Below are 16,991 nucleotides of genomic sequence, written 5' to 3' on the forward strand. Positions count from 1 at the left end.
GCTTTATTTTATCACTGTTTTTGCATATTTGTATGTCACTTTTTTTTACATTTTTATACCTTTTATTGCAAGCACTGTACCTTTTCTATTAAAGCTTAAAACTTTAATAAGTCTGAACCTTGTATGCTCTAAAGAATCCATAGCCTTAAAGTGTGAGATCCTGGTCATTGGCAGACAGTAGTAGTAGCATTTCCGAGACTCATCGCCCGTGTGTTCGGTGAGTGGTGGCAGCATGCATGAAGTGGGGTGTGTGGTCTGTGTTGGGGTGTGATTTGTACTCCCATTGCAGCATGGAACAGAGGTTGAATGCTGGGCTGAGTGAGAGGAGACAGGTTAACCCTTGCAGGCGCAACCCAAAGTCATGTGCTGAGAAGCAGGTACGTGACAAATTGGTGGCAGAGCAGTGGGATAGAAGTTATTTCTATTAGAGCATTAGTGCATGGTGTAAGCAATTATTCCCTGTACTAAAGAATTGGTATCCTTGCGAGGAGCGCACCAGTTCTACAAGGTTCAACTCAGTGCTTATTTGGACATACTTGCAAACAGTTTCCCTTCCCCGTTTTCTTTTCTATCTTTTATTTGGCAAAGGGTGTTCATCAATATGGTAGCCCAGTATAAGAAGCAAAGCTAAGAGGCTCTGACCGACCTCTATGAGCAGAGAGGAATAGAGACAGCCGACAAATACAAGGAACTGCTGATACGCACATTGATCGAGCAGGGCATAGAGCAAAGTACTGAAGCATCTGGCAAAGGAGAGAGTCCACCTCAGAGAGACCCAGCAATGCCAGCTCTTGCACTGGAGTTACCTTCTGGAAGTGCCAGTAATGCCAGTGCTGAGGACCCTATGGACTTTCCTTTACAAATGGACTTACAACAGCTGGGAACAAGTGATCCCAATCTGTGCATGCAGCTTATTCTACAGTACCAACAGGCTGCTGCTGCAGAACGCTGGAACCGGGCCAAGAGAGAGGCTGCAGGGTGCTGGGAGGAGTGAGCTTTCAAGCTTCAGATGGCTCAAATAGAAAGGGGTAACATCCCACAGCTAACCCCCTCCCAGGACATAAATCCAAGGAAACCACATCTGGAAAGCTTCCCTGTGATGGAGAAGGATATGGACTTAGATACTTTCCTTCGGGGGTTTTAAAAAACCTGCAGGCAATACCACCTACCCCGTGAGCAGTGGGCAAAGTATCTAACCTCAGGGTTGAGAGGCAAAGCCCTGGAAGTTTTTTCTGGCCCCCCACCAGAGCTAGATGGGAACTATGGGGTAATAAAAGAGGCCCTGATCAGGAAATACAACCTAACCCCAGAAGTGTATCGGAGAAAGTACCGGAAACTACAACGTGGATGAACTGACAGCTATGCGGATGTTTTGAGCACCATGAGGACCACGTTCCACCAATGGATCAGGGCTAGTGTTGAGCATTCCGATACCGCAAGTATCGGGTATCGGCTGATATTTGCAGTATTGGAATTCCGATACCGAGTTCCGATATTTTCCGTATATCGGATACCGGAATCGGAAGTTCCCAGAATTCAAACTGCCCGAATTCAGCCAATGAGGACTGATTAGAAGTATGAGCACATCCTGTTCTGCATGGTGGGCATGGAAGTACTGGCATGGCTGTGATTGGCTGCTGAAATGATGTCATGATGCACTATAAAAGTCGCTGCCGCCATTTAGGGCTCACTCTGCTGTGAATTCAGTTAGGGACAGGACGCTGTGTTCTGACTGAGGGCCAGTTTAGAGATAGCAATTTGCTTCATTGTGCTTTACCCAGGCTAATTTAGCAACCGCTGTGTGAGAACCTTGCATTTGCCTTGCAGCGCTGTTCACAGCTGTTTGCAAGGTCTCTGTGTGAGTGCACATCACTCTGTAGTCTGTGTGCAGCCACAGCTGGTTGTATTTAGCTCAGGGTGTGTCACTGCCTCATACCGTTCTATCCATTGTCCTTTTTGCTATTAGTGCAGCCTGCTGCACTTTTTTTAAAATATTTCCTATTAGTGGCTTTTCACCCGTATCCAGCTAAATTGTGGGAAAACACTACATAGGATTACATAGAGGAGGTTTTTTTGGCCTTGCAGTGCCATTTACGGCTGTCTGCACGATCTCCGTGTGAGTGCTCATCGCTCTGTACTCTGTCCGCAGCCACAGCTGGTTGCAGTAAGCTCAGGGTGCGACACTGCCTCATACCGTTAAATCCATTGTCCTTTTTTGCAATTAGTGCAGCCTGCTTCACATTTTTTCAAATATTTCCTATTAGTGGCTTTCTGTTGTGAACTGTGTTTCTGGGCTCCCTCTGGTGGTCACTAACGGTATTGTGTTAGGTATGTCTTGTTGCAGGCCTGAGCTCCAGCTGTGTCGTTAAGCAGCGGGTGTTTCCTATTTGAGTCTCCTCTGGACTCAGTCTCTTGCCTGGCATCGTTGTATCCAGACCTATATGGTCTCCTCCGGATTCCTTTCAGTCTGCCTCATGCAAGAAAAGCTAAGTCTGTTTTGTACAATTTGGATCATTTGCATTATTCAGTGTTTTTGTCCAGCTTGCTTTACATTTGATTTTTGACTCGCTGGAAGCTCTAGGGGGCTGATATTCTCCCTCCACACCGTCAGTCGGTGTGGGGGTTCTTGAATGTTCAGCTTGCATGTTTTGTAGGGTTTTCTGCTAACCGCATAGTCCACTATCTATTTTCTGCTATCTAGACTATTGGGCCTCACTTTGCTGAATCTAGTTCATCTCTACGTTTGTGTTTTCCTCTTGCCTCACCGTTATTATTTGTTGGGGGCTTTCTATATCTTTGGGGTTCAATTTCTCTGGAGGCAAGCGAGGTCTTATTTTTTCCCTCTAGGGTAGTCAGTTCTCCGGCTGGCTCGAGACGTCTAGAACCAACGTAGGCACATTCACCGGCTACTTTTAGTTGTTTGTGTCAGGATCAGGTATGCGGTTAGCCCAGTTTCCACCTCCCTAGAGCAGTATTTATATTTTTGCTATCTTGCCGGAATATCAGAGATCCTCTGCCATTGGGATCATAACAGCTTTCCACCTGTATCCAGCTAAATTGTGGAAAAACACTACATAGGATTACATTGAGGAGCTTTTTTTGGCCTTGCAGAGCCGTTTACGGCTGTCTGCATGGTCTCTGTGTGAGTGCACATCGCTCTGTAGTCATTTCTGCAAAAAAAAAAAAATAAATAATAAAGTTCACCAAACACACCACTTTACAATTGTGTAGGCCACATTAGCTCATATTAAAGTCTAGTCCACAGTTTAGAAAATTAGTGTTTCTTATACATGTTAGGAGCTGTTCAGGAATAAGCACACTAAGCCCTTAGTACTTTTCTGCTTATCTTTATCAGTCAACCAAGATGAAGAGGGCAGGGAGTAAGGCACGTGGGCATGGGCGCGGAGCAGGGAGAGGACGTGGGGATTCTGTGCCTGCTGCGGGCACCGGTGACTCATCATCACCCAGTTTCAGCAGGGAACAGTCCTTCATGCGCAGCTTTGTAGGAGATCTCCGTACACCGCTGCTGCGTGACGAACAAATTGAAGCCGTTGTCGGATGGATGGCAGCTAACTAGTGTTGAGCGATACCGTCCGATACTTGAAAGTATCGGTATCGGATAGTATCGGCCGATACCCGAAAAGTATCGGATATCGCCGATACCGATACCTGATACCAATACAAGTCAATGGGACACCAAGTATCGGAAGGTATCCTGATGGTTCCCAGGGTCTGAAGGAAAGGAAACTCTCCTTCAGGCCCTGGGATCCATATTACTGTGTAAAATAAAGAATTAAAATAAAAAATATTGATATACTCACCTCTCCGGAGGCCCCTGGACATCACCGCTGGTAACCGGCAGCCTTCTTTGCTTAAAATGAGCGCGTTTAGGGCCTTCCATGACGTCACGGCTTCTGATTGGTTGCATGCCGCTCATGTGAAAGCCACGCGACCAATCACAAGCCGTGACTTCATTCTCAGGCCCTAAACTCCTCATTCTAGGAATTTAGGACCTGAGAATGACGTCGCGGCTTGTGATTGGTCGCGTGGCGGTCACATGAGCGGCACGCGACCAATCAGAAGCCGTGACGTCATGGAAGGCCCTAAACGCGCTTATTTTAAGCAAAGAAGGCTGCCGGTTACCAGCGGTGATGTCCAGGGGCCTCCGGAGAGGTGAGTATATCAATATTTTTTATTTTAATTCTTTATTTTACACAGTAATATGGATCCGATACCGATTCCCGATACCACAAAAGTATCGGATCTCGGTATCGGAATTCCGATACCGCAAGTATCGGCCGATACCCGATACTTGCGGTATCGGAATGCTCAACACTACAGCTAACGCATCGACTTCAATTAGTGCCACATCATCTCAGGCACAGAGCACTGGAGAGCACCCATCTGTCTCTTCACCACCTGCCAAATTGCCCAGGCAGTCAGAGAGCCCAGGACAGGAGCCATCTCTACTTTTGTTCTCTGAATCTCTTGGCTTGGAAACAGGGGGCCAGCCAAGCAGCATTGGAGAAATGGAAGAAGAGGCAGTGTGCAGTGATGCCCAACAGCTTTGTCTCTCTGACTCTGTGCCTCCGGTCACCACACCGCAGTACGCATCTGATGATGAGACTCAGGTGCCACTTTCTGGTGCGTACTGTGCTGCCGAGACTACCCAGGAGGAGCAGTTGGTGGCAGAGGGTAGTGTAGATGATGAGGTCCTTGACCCATCGTGGCGTGAGGTACAGGAAGGTGGTGGGAGCAGCTCTGAGGAAGAGATTCCCCGAACGGGCCAAAGAGGGAGAGGGAGGGGGAAGACTGCGGTTCCTGTAGCCTCCACTTCGGCACCCATTAGGAGCATGCCTCTTCCAAAAGCCAAAACGGGCGCTCCCAAGACTTGCAGTGCCTGGTCCTTTCTTGACACAGTTGCAGATGACATTTGCTTTGTCAAATGCAAGGTGTGTCATCAGAAAGTCAAAAGAGGGAAAAATGTCAGCAACCTCAATACCACAAATATGTGGAAACATGTGCGGACCAAGCACGTGGTGGAGTTACAAAAATACACTGAAGACCTAGGCCAACCAACTGCGGCACCTACCACCTCTTCAGCTCATGTCGTTGCCTCTTCCTCCAGCTCACACACAGCTGGTTCGGCTTCCTCACAGGATCGCCATGGAAGAACCTCTGGCACTGTTGTCCAGAGACCCACAGTAATTCCACCCGCAGCACCACGTTCCCAGTCATCCTCACACTCCCAGCCCAGTCTACAGCCATCGGTATCACAGGCATGGGAGAAAATGCGGCCATTCTCGGCAAACCACCCTCGAGCATAGGCTCTGAATGCTGGCATTGCAAAACTACTGTCCCTTGAAATGCTGTCATTCAGGCTGGTGGAGACTGACAGCTTCCATAACTTGATGGCATTGGCAGTCCCACAATACAATGTGCACAGCCAATTTTATTTCAGAAGGCAAGCCGTCCCTGCCCTGCACAAGCATGTGGAGGGACTAGTGTTGAGCATTCCGATACTGCAAGTATCGGGTATCGGCCGATACTTGCGGTATCGGAATTCCGATACCGAGATCCGATACTTTTGTGGTATCGGGAATCGGAATCGGAAGTTCCCAGTGTATGGTTCCCAGGGTCTGAAGGAGAGGAAACTCTCCTTCAGGCCCTGGGATCCATATCCATGTAAAAAATAAAGAATTAAAATAAAAAATAGGGATATACTCACCCTCTGACGCGCCCTGGTAGTAACCGGCAGTCTGCTTTGCTTAAAATGAGCGTGTTCAGCACCTTCCAAGACGTCACGGCTTCTGATTGGTTGCGTGCCGCTCATGTGACCGCCACGCGACCAATCACAAGCCGCGACGTCATCCCTCAGGTCCTAAATTCCCTTCTAGGAATTTAGGACCTGAGGGATGACGTCACGGCTTCTGATTGGTCGCGTGGCGGTCACATGAGCAGCACGCGTCCAATCAGAAGCCGTGACATCATGGAAGGTACTGAACGCGCTCATTTTAAGCAAAGAAGGCTGCCGGTTCACAGCGGTAAGGTCCAGGCTGCGTCGGAGAGGTGAGTATATCAATATTTTTTATTTTAATTCTTTATTTTACACATTCATATGGATCCCAGGGCCTGAAGGAGAGTTTCCTCTCCTTCAGACCCTGGGAACCATCAGGGATACCTTCCAATACTTGAGTCCCATTGACTTGTATTGGTATCGGGTATCGGTGAGATCCGATACTTTGCCGGTATCGGCCGATACTTTTCGATACCGATACTTTCAAGTATCGGACAGTATCACTCAACACTAGGAGGGACACATAAAACACACGCTACTGACCGCCATCAGTAGCAAGGTCCACCTCACCACAGATGCGTGGACCAGTCACCATGGACAGGGGCGATACCTTTCCCTCACTGCCCATTGGGTTAATGTTGTTGAGCCGGGTACATATCGTGCGAGTGGCGCAGGACGTGTTCTGCCAACTCCAAGGATTGCAGGAATCCAGTCTGTCCGCATTGACTCCTCCTCATACACAAGTTCCTCAGAATCATCGCTGCAGGAGCCGTCACAGTCCACCTCCACATGGACCTGTGAACGTTTAACTGTTACAACCGACATGACCACAGCTGTGGCCAAACGTCAACAGGCCATCTTGAAATTAATTTCTTTGGGGAATCGAAGCCACACAGCGCAGGAGCTTTGGAATGCCATCAAGCAGGAGAGCGACTTGTGGTTTGTGCCAGCGAATCTCCAGCCAGGCATGGCAGTGTGTGACAATGGCCGAAATCTGGTGGCAGCTCTGGCCCTAGGCAACCTTACTCACATCCCATGTCTGGCACATGTGCTCAACTTGGTCATGCAGAGTTTTTTGAGGGACTATCCGGATCTTGATGCACTGCTGCACAAGGTCCGCCTAGAGTGTGCTCACTTGCGGCGTTCCAGCAGGGCAAGATCGCGCATTGCAGCTCTGCAGCGCCAATTCCGCCTTCCCGAACATCGCATCATATGTGACCTACCCACCAGGTGGAATTCCACGTTACATATGTTAGAGCGGTTGTGTGAGCAGCAGCCAGCAGTAATGGAGTACCAGCTGCATCAGGCACAAAGAAGTCGCACTCCGGGCCGTTCAGACTTTACAACCACTGAGTGGGCCACTATGAAGGACGTCTGCCAGGTTTTGCGTTCCTTCGATGATTCCACGCGGATGGCGAGTGCAGATGATGCACTAGTCAGCATGACTGTCCCCCTTATCTGCCTGCTTCAACAAACACTGCAAGCGCTAAGGGATGATATTGTGGAAGAGGTGGAGGATGAGGAGTCACCAATTCCATCAGCTTCTGGACAGTTAGCGCTACGTGGTTCCTCACAAAGGCCTAGGCAGGGGACAGTTTGTGAGGAGGATGAGGAGTCAATGGAGGAGGAAGACATCGGTCCAGAGGAGGGAGTTACACAATTCTCCAGTAGTCAGTGTGTAGAGCGAGGGTGGGGTGATGTAGAGCAGGCAGAGATCACGCCTCAAGCAGTGGACAGCGTTTCTTGGCCAGTTGGCAGTCTGCAGCACATGGCTGATTACATGCTGCAGTGCCTGAGAAACGACTGCCGCATCACCCACATTCTGAACACGGCTGATTATTGGGTGTACACCCTCCTAGATCCTCGCTACCGGGACAACTTACAAAGCCTCATAACACCGTTGAACCAGGAGCGTAAAATGCGGGAGTACCAAGACACACTGATGAATTGCATCATCTTCTCCAGTCCAAGTGAGAGCAGTGATGCTATTGCTTTACAAAGCAGCTCAGTGCGTCAAGGCAGTGGAGGAAGCTCTGCACAAAGAGGGAGCATAATTAGTGCCTCAGCACAAGGCAAGACCAGTATGGCCCAACTGTGGCACAGTTTTGTGTGCCCGCCCGCCACACATGTCTACACCATCACAGATGGCTCCAGTCAGCAGGAGGCAATGTTTCCGTCAGATGGTGACAGACTACATGTCTTGCCCTCTTACTGTACTCCCAGACGGCTCTTCCCCCTTCAAATTTTGGGTCTCTAAGCTGGATACATGGCCAGAGCTAAGCCAGTGTGCATTGGAGGTGCTGGCTTGCCCTGCTGCTAGTGTATTATCGGAACGCATCTTTAGTGCCGCAGGTGGTGTACTAACAGACCGTCGCATGTGACTATCCTCCGATAACGTTGACCGGCTTACTTTTCTGAAAATGAACAAGGCCTGGATCTCACAGGAATTTGCCACTCCTCTTCCAGATTAAATAATTGGTTGGCTACAGTATTCAGGTCTCCTGTTGCGTTCATGTTTCTACCACCTGAACTGTAATCCCTGGGCTCCAACACCGCCAGTTGATGCTCAGAAGTGCAGGCTGCACAGTCAAAACACATGACCCAGTGTTATTGGGTTTCAGTAACATCAGCTGATCCCCAGCTGTGTAGCCGGCAATGTGTCCTGCGACCGCCATGCTGACACAACTACTGAAATTTAAGGGAACCTGTCCCCCCCAAGGTGTTTGCTACTGAAAGAGCCACCTTGTGCAGCAGTAATGCTGCACAAGGAAAAGGCAGCTCTTTCAGTTTAGCTCCTTGCACATGCAGAACTTAACACTTATAAAATGTGTCCCCTCACACCGTGAGACCGTCCCGGAGATGAGACTTTCCTTCGTAATGGGACGCAGCACAGCCGTCATTCCTACCCCCTTGGTGCCGTGCGCCACCTCCTCAGCGTTGTTTGAATCTGTACCGTAGCCAGCGCTGGTATGTTATCCCTTGGCCATGGGCACTTACCGCTTCCCATCTTCTGATATCATTTGTTGTCAGGCTGCCTGCGCCTGTGCGGACGCGCTGCCCGAGATTCCGCCTCGCTGTCTCTTCTGCTTTAATCACACTGCGGGCCTGGGATCCATGGGCATGCGCAGTGCATATCTTCACCTCAGGCTCTCACTCATCTCCCTCCGCCTTCTTCAGACTGTGTGCCATCAGCTGATCCCTAATAGTATGCCACGGCCGTGACGCCACACAGTCTGAAGAAACCGGAAGGAGGGGAGTGAGAACCGAAGATATGCACTGCGCATGCCCATGGATCCCAGGCCCGCAGTGTGATTAAATCAGAAGAGACAGCGAGGCGGAATCTCGGGCAGCGCGTCCGCACAGGCGCAGCCAGCCTGACACCAAATGATGTCAGAAGACTGGCAGCGCTAAGTGCGCATGGCCAAGGGATAACATAACAGCGCAGGCTTCGGGACAGATTCAAACAACGCTGAGGAGGCGGCGCACTGCACCAAGGGGGTAGGAATGACGGCTGTGCTGCGTCCCATTACGAAGGAAAGTCCAACCCCCGGGACGGTCTCACGGTATCAGGGGACACATTTTATAAGTGTTTAGTTCTGCGTTTGCAAGGAGCATAATTAAAAGAGTCACCTTTTCCTTTTGCATACTTAGTGCTGCACAAGATGGCTCTTTCAGCTACAAACACCTTGGGGAGGGTTAAAGGTTCCCTTTCAACTTCCTCCAATCAGGCTTTGGCCTACACTCTGTTCCTCTGCTCCTCCTTGATTCCCTGGGCTCCAACACCGCCAGTTGCTGCCCGGAAGTGCTGTATGCACAGTCAACAGTTGCTCCTCTGTTATTGGGGTTCAGTAACGCCAAGCAGACACAACAGACACTAAGCTGCCTCCAGTGCAGGCTTCGGCCTACACTCTGCTCCTCCTGCTGTCCCTTGGCTCTAACACTGCCAGTTGGTGCTCGGAAGTGCTGGCTACACAGAGAAAAACACTCGCTTCGCCACTGTGTCAGTGGGGTTCAGCAACGCCAGCTGTTCCCCTGCTGTGTAGCCGGCAACTTGTCCTGCAAACGCCACGCAGGCACAACAGACAATAAGCTGCCTCTAGTGCAGGCTTTGGCCTACACTTTGCTCCCCCTGCTGACCCTTGGCTCCAACACCGCGAGTTGGGGCTCTAGGAAGACAATCTTAAATAGGTCCCCCTGGTTCCAGTACCGTCAGCTGGTTCTGGGCAGAGCCTTGGGCTTAGGTGCCTCCTTCTGGGTATCTGAGTTCCACCAACATCAGGTGGTCCTTGGTAGTGCTTTCTGGCACGGGTACCTCCTGCTTAGTAACCGGGTTCCAGTAACGTCAGCTGGTCCTCGGTAGTTCCATTGGCTCTTGGACCTTCGGGTAGCAATCCGAGTTCCAGTTTCATCAGCTGGTTATCGGCATTTTCTCAGCCTTCTTGTACCTTCTGCTACATTTCCAAGTTCAAGACCCTACAGACGATGGCCCGGAAGACCGAGAAGCAGAAGAACAAGAGGCTGCAGAACAAAGAGCAGAAGAACACTAAGCACAAGACTAAACATCAGAGCAAAAGATATTATCTAAATTATAAGCAGAAGAAGACTAAGCAGTGTATGGGGGTGAGTCCGTTCCTCCTCGTGGTGCCCCTGGAAAAAGCCTGCTGCTGCAGGCCTAACTGAACGCGGACAAATCCTGTTGTAACTCTTTTGTGACAGGCAGAATGGAAGGTTTAATCTTCAAACTGTTATAGATAACAACTACAGGAATGCCTGTCACAAATAAGAATATCATGAAGAAGTAGAATATGAAGAAGAATAATAGTTTAATAAAAAGAATATCAAGAATGTAACAAAAAAATAATAGGTAGAAGATGAAGAAGAAGATGAATAAGGTGAAGAAGAAGTTGATGTCAAAGATGCTGCTGCTGAGGATGATGAAGAAGAAAGTGTCGGAGAAGTAAAAAAGAAGGTGAAGGGCATGGAAGTAGTAAAGCATCGATATCTGACAAAATAAAAAAAAATCTTAACATAGTAAATATCTTTGTAACTCCGAACGTCTTTAAAAAAAAAATTAAAATTCCTGCTATTCTATTTGATTGGGCTAAACCTCTATGCCTTTAATGTCTCCGCCACCTCCCCCAATACATCCTACATTATTCTTAGTTGTTTTCCTTCATGTAGAATGAACCTACAAGGACAGAAAGGGTTTATTTTAATTCCGATATTTTGGTCCCATTGACTTGCATTGGTATCGGGTATCGGTATCGGCGATAGCCGATATTTTTTTAATATTGGCCAATCCAATTCGATCCCGATACTTTCCGATATCGGAAGGTATCGCTCAACACTAATCAGGGCACTTTCTGTTAACAGTTTTAAGGACGGATCTTACAGTCAAGGATCAATTTCTTCATATGTGCCCCACGGATGTACGACAATTTGTGTGTGATCGGGAGTCACAAACTGCGGATCAGGCTGCAAAGATTGCTGACAGCTATGTGGCTAGCAGGATGCCTGAGGTGTGGAAGCCATCAGGATTTAGCTGGAAGGGAGGTAAGTCAAATGGTGACACTTTTCCGTTAACAGGCCAATTACCAGTGCTGTCCAAGCCCACCTCCTATGGGGTCCCGAGGAATAGACATTCTTTAGGCGATGCACACCGATGCTTCTCCTGCAACAAAGTGGGACATGTTAGCGCTGTCTTCCCTGATAGGGAGAAACGCCCAACTACAACCACAAAGCTGTCTGGGCTCCCACCATCTGTCCTCTTTGTGGCTGGCTCTGATGTGAGGACTAGTGAGTACTGTAAATCTGTCACTGTTGGCAACAAAGTCACCATTGGTCTCAGAGACACTGAGGCAGAGGTGACTCTGGTGCATCCAGCAATTGTAACCCCTGCAGATATCATAACAAGAAAGACTATGTCTATAACCGGGATTGGAGGGGTCAGCCCTGCCATGCTCATGACCCGTGTGTACCTGGACTGGGGAGCAGGGGAAGGACAGAGAAAAGTGGGAGTATCAGAAGCTATTCCCACCAATGTTTTGCTAGGCCAGGGCCTGCAGACTGACAGTCAGAGATTCCAGGAGGCCCTGTGGACAGATGTCAGTCTGGAGAGCTCAGATGTCTTGCAGACCAACCCCCTGCTGCTTCTGACAAAGAGAGAATATACTGGGAGCAGGGCAGACAGGATAAAGAGACTTTCATCACTGAAATTACAGAACCTTTGGACTGTGAAAAGCGACTGGTCATTCCTTATTCATTTAGGGAACAATTATTGAGAATTGCAGATGAAATCCCTCTGGTTGGGTACCTTGGAATACAAAAGAATAAAGCTCGCCTAACACATAATTTTTATTGGCCCAAGATGGGGACAGATATAGCCAATTACTGTCGATCCTGCGCAGTTTGTCAGAGGGTTGGAAAGTCTGGGGATATACAGAAAACCCCATTGAAACCACTGCCAGTGATCGATGAGCCTTTCCAGCAAGTGGCTGTGGATATCATAGTGCCACTTGCAATCCCTAGCAGCTCTGGTGAAAAGTTCATCCTCATAGTGGTGGACTATGCTACACGATATCCAGAAGCTGTGACACTGTCCTCCATCTGAGCAGACAAAGTGGCGGATGCTTTACTGACTGTTTTCTCTCATGTGGGTTTCACCAGGGTAATGTTAACCTATCAGGGAACCCAATTCATGTCCAGTCTGATTGAAAGTGCAGCATTTTGTGGCCAGCGCCTATCATCCTCAATCCAGTGGACTCTACGAGCATTTTAACGGAACATTAAAACAAATGCTCAAAATGCTGGTGGAGACTGAAGGAAGGGACTGGAAGTGGTACCTCCCTCATCTGTTGTTTGCGTACAGAGTGATACCCCAGGTGTCTACAGGATTCACCCCCTTTGAACTGGTTTATGGGAGGAGGGTCAGGGAGCCACTTGATTTGATTAAGGACTGTTGGGAGGGTGACCCCAAAACTATGGGCGTCTCTGTGGTCGAATATGTACTGCGGCTTACAGAAAGAATGCAAAAACTGAGCAACTTGGCCCATGATAACATGACCCGGGCCCAAATCAACCAGAAGGTCTGGTAAGACCGTAATGCCAGATTGAGGGCCTATGAGGAGGGGTAGAAGGTTTGGGTGTTAGTCCCTATGTTACAGAATAAATCACAACCACATGGGAGGGACCATACACTGTACACAAGCGGCTAAATGATGTTAACTATGTGGTGACCCTAGATGAACATGCAAAGCATCAGAAAGTATTTTATGTAAATATGTTGAAGGCTCATCATGACAGGGAGACCTGTCTTACCTGTCTGTAGCATGCCTGAAGAGGGGAAGGCTGATCTGTTACTAGATTTGGGGCCTGGGACTCAGTACATGGAGTCCCTGGAGTCAGCAGAGTTTAACCTTGAGCTATCCCCCAGTCAAAGGTCTGAGCTGATGGGGGTGCTCAGCGAATTCACAGAAGTCTTCACATGGAAGCATGGGAGGACACACTTAGCAACTCACCATGTGGACCTGGTACTAATCCTCAGGACGGGAGTCTGCATACCTGGTGTCAACAGAGGTGAAGGCACACATGAAGGAACAGGTAGAGGAGTTGCTAGACCTCAAGGTAATACAAATATTCCAGAGAGCCTGGTTCTCGCCTGTGGTTCTTGTCTCAAAAAGGGACCATATGACCCAGTTCTGTGTAGACTACAGGAAATTAAATCTACTGACTGCATGTGAGGTCTACCCTTGTAACGCCATTTGGGCTGTTTGAGTTTCTGGTGATGCCATTTGGTATGAAGAATGCCGCTGCCACATTCCAGAGGTTGTTCAATCGCTTATTGGAAGGATGTGATGGTTTTACTGTTGCTTATCTTGATGATATAGCCATTTTTAGTAACTCTTGGGAGGAACTCCTTGTACATATTGCTCAGGTGTTGCAAAGGCTTAAAAGTGCAGGTCTTACTGTTAAGCCGGGGAAGTGTCAGGTAGCCATGCGGGAAGTACAATACCTTGGATACCAGGTGGGGGAGGACTGCTAAAACCTGTGCCACGGAAGGTAGAAGCCATTATAGCCTGGCCCACCCCATGAACCAAAAAGCAGGCACTATCCATCCTTCGTACGACTGGCTACTATAGGAGGTTTATGCCACACTACAGCGCTCTAGCCCAGCCATTAACTGATCTGACAAGGAGGAAGCTTCCCCAAATTGTCTCCTGGACTCCTCAGTGTGAGGAATCATTTTTTGCCCTAAAGTCAGCATTGGTTAGTTCACCCGTTCTTGAGGCCCCAAATTTCACACGCAGGTTTGTAGTGCAGACAGACGCCAGCACCTATGGGCTTGGTGCGGTCCTCAGCCAGGTGAACCAGCAAGGTGAAGAGCACCCAATTCTCTACCTGAACAGGAAACTTCTACCGAGAGAAGTGGCTTATGCCACCATTGAAAAGGAATGTTTGGCAATTGTATGGGCTCTGCAGAAGCTGCAACCATACCTCTATGGGTGCAACTTCACTGTGATTACAGATCATAACCCATTGAGTTGGCTCAACAGAGTAGTTGGGAGCAATGGGAAATTGCTTAAATGGACTCTGAGATTACAGCAATACGATTTTACAATTCAACATAAGAAAGGACTCACTCACGGCAATGCTGATGGCCTATATTGCCAAGGTGTGGCAAAACCAGATACGTGCTCGTGAGCTGACCTGTACATCAACCCCCATGCACATTCATAAGGAGGGAGGTGTGGTGAAATACTGTACATAGATATGTATGGGTGTACGACCAGCAGAATTAACATCTGTTGTAGGCTGCAGGTCTCACAAAGAACACAACATATGTATCCTGAGAAAGGTAGATTCCTGGCTCCAGTCACCCCAGGGTGCCTTGTTGAGACACTTCACACCTTCTGACTCCTTTCAACTGACACACCAATTGCAGAAACACTGTATATTTACATTGAGAAAGAAAGATTACACAAACAGTGTTCAAAAGAAAATAATGTATTCATTGGTAAATAGCCTGGATCCACTCACAAACCAAGGATTATAATACTAACCTGAGAGGCTGGTCTAGAAATTTGACCTCCAGGTTGACTGTATAAATTAGGCCGGTTGACTGTATAAATTAGGCCTTTACACTTAGAAAGATGTTCACATGTGGGGGGCAGCCTGGAAAGCTGATGTGAATCATTCCTGGCTCCAGTCACCCTTGGGGGCCTTGCTGAGACACCTCACACCTCCTGACTCTTTTGAACAGACACATCAATTGCAGAGACACTGTATATTTATGCTGATAAAGAAAGATTACATAAAGAGTGTTCAAAAGAAAATAATGTATTCATTGGTAAATAGCCAGGATCCACTCACAAACCAAGGATTATAATATTAACCTGAGAGGCTGGTCTAGAAATTTGACTTCCAGGTTGACTCTATAAATTAGGCCTTTACACTTAGAAAGATGTTCACATGTGGAGGTAGCCTGGAAAGCTGATGTGGGTCATTCCATATTTCTCTCTCCCTCAGAGACAGAGTACCAGACTGCAAAGTTCGATATTTCTGTAAGTTTTCTCCCTTTATTTTATCACCATTTTTGCATATTTGTATGTCACTTTTTATTTCCATTTTTATACCTTTTATTTTATGTACTGTACCTTTTCTATTAAAAATTAAAACTTTAATAAATCTGAACCTTGTATGCCCTAAAGAATCCTTAGCCTGTGTGAGGACTCAAGGAGTGGACCCAATGGACCGTGACTATGATCCTCCCTTGGGCAAGCTGACAGATGGACCACCCCTATACAGGGAGCGTTAGGGGCAGACCCGCGGGAGACTATTGCCACGGCAGCTGGCAAACAAGGATGGACTAGAGAGCAAGTCAAGGACTAGACAGAGGAGGGAAACTGACAGGCAGGAGACAGGAGCACGAACACTGGACTGGCAGGTACGGCTGAGACACACGAAAACACAGGACTGGCAGGTACGGCAGAGACACAGGACTGTCAAACAAGGCAGAGCCACAGGACTTGCAGGTACGGCAGAAATACAGGGCTAACAGGACGGACACCAAGGACTGGATCTGAGGATAACAAAGAAAGAACCAAGTCAAGAAACAAGGTACTCAGAAAGGAGTGCGGCCAAGACCACTTGCAAAAACAAATGAGCATCAGGCACAGGGGAAATGAAGAGGCAGGGTAATAAGGTGGCGCTGCGTGGCACTTCCGGTTTAGGAGACCTCCAAGGAATTAGAGAGGACAGAAAGGAGGCACCAGAACGGAACTCAGAAATGTGCGCAGGCAGCGCTGAACCCAGCGTGCGCCAGCACCCGACAAGCGGCAGAAACCGGAAGCGAGCGCAGAGGGGAAGACACTGCAGCAGTGGAGACATGCCGGGATGCCGAGGACGCATGAGTATGGCAGGGCGCAGAGAGCGGCAGAGGCAGCGACGTGACAGCCCGAAAGTGTGTGATCCTGGTTATTGGCAGACAGTAATAGTAGTATTTCCGGGACTCATCACCCAATATGTTTGATGAGTGGTGGCAGTGTGTGCGAAGTGGGGTGCGTGGTCTGTGTCTGATTTGTGCTCCCATTGCAGCGTAGAACAGAGGTTGAATGCTGGACTGAGTGAGAGGAGACAGGTTGTCCCTTGCAGGCGCAACCCCAAGTCACATGCTGAGAAGCGGGTACGTGACACCGCTGTCAGAGATTGTCAGCAGCATTTAACAGACTAACATTCATGGATACCACCCGCAGCTGTTAGGGGGACATATCAGCTGTCCAAATCATCTAACATGTGCCGGGAAAGATGTGGGCTGAGCGCCAGATCCCACATCAAAGCGAGGGACACGACATGCATGTTAACGCTCTCCTGATGATGTAGCAAGATGTCTGCCAAATATGTGTGTTCCTGTTTTCATAAAATGTTCAGGAAGTCCTACAAACTTAACATAAGGATCTCTATCTATTAAGAAGCTGCAGCTATAGTATTATGGGAACCATTGGATCCTAATGGGTTAATTTTTTTTTTTTTTTACTGTAGTCTTATTGCACAAACCCTCATATTTAACAGGGAAACATCTGCTGCATGTACCTGTTGTTAATGGTTAGCTGGCCTCTGTTGAAGTTCACATTATTATGGAGGTGGCTCATTGTGCAGTACGTCTAGAAAAATGAAAGAATCATCGTCTATTGTCGAT

At 48.3% G+C, this 16,991-nt stretch overlaps 1 pseudogene; it reads left to right on the forward strand.

Moving 5' to 3' along the window:
- Window positions 1-601: 601 nt before the first annotated feature.
- On the forward strand, window positions 602-12,704 carry LOC143774903 (uncharacterized; annotated as a pseudogene).
- Window positions 12,705-16,991: the final 4,287 nt, after the last annotated feature.

The sequence above is a fragment of the Ranitomeya variabilis genome, chromosome 5 (assembly GCF_051348905.1).
Source record: "Ranitomeya variabilis isolate aRanVar5 chromosome 5, aRanVar5.hap1, whole genome shotgun sequence".
Classification (NCBI taxonomy): domain Eukaryota; kingdom Metazoa; phylum Chordata; class Amphibia; order Anura; family Dendrobatidae; genus Ranitomeya; species Ranitomeya variabilis.